Here is a 687-nt window from a genome sequence, read left to right as displayed (position 1 = left end):
TCATAAAATACACCATTCTTAAGAAGCGGGGGAATCATAGCCTTTTGTCAGAAATTTCCCTGGCGCCTAATAAGGGTTATTAGGCACCCAAGGCACCCCTAACCTAATAATGGCTTACAACGTTGCAGTTATTTTATTAAGTTTTGGGTTAACTTAATAAGATCAGATTATCAGGCCTGATAAGATTATCCAAATTATAAATAGTCACAGTCTAGACTTAACAATGTTACATGGCAAATTAAAATGCAACAAGTAAGGATTGAACCAAAAACCTCGGGGCTTGTGTGATCCTCACGTGAAGACTACAAATTTGTAGTCACAACATACCACTACACTACAAAGGCATATAAGAAACTTCCCAAGGTCGTTCATATATCTAGTATTTAAGCCTACCTTACAACAGCATTATCTTTACTCTCTGTATGGAATTTGGTATCATTTTGAGCTGAACATGATCAAAAGGATACAGATAATGTTATAAGACACACAAAAAATCAATAATTGGTTCATAGCCTTGACCTGGCTGCAGAGGCAATTGGAGCCTATGTTACAAGGCTGGACAAATCTTATCAGACCCGATTTGCCTTATCACACCTTATCAGAGATCATCAAGCTTGTAATGTGGAAATAATCATTACATCAGAGGTCTGGTCGCCTTGTAAGGCAACTGCCCCCCGGATTTTCCCG

Source organism: Laccaria bicolor, genomic scaffold, assembly GCF_000143565.1.
Source record: "Laccaria bicolor S238N-H82 LACBIscaffold_420 genomic scaffold, whole genome shotgun sequence".
Classification (NCBI taxonomy): domain Eukaryota; kingdom Fungi; phylum Basidiomycota; class Agaricomycetes; order Agaricales; family Hydnangiaceae; genus Laccaria; species Laccaria bicolor.
Note: the sequence above shows the minus strand (reverse complement) of the source record.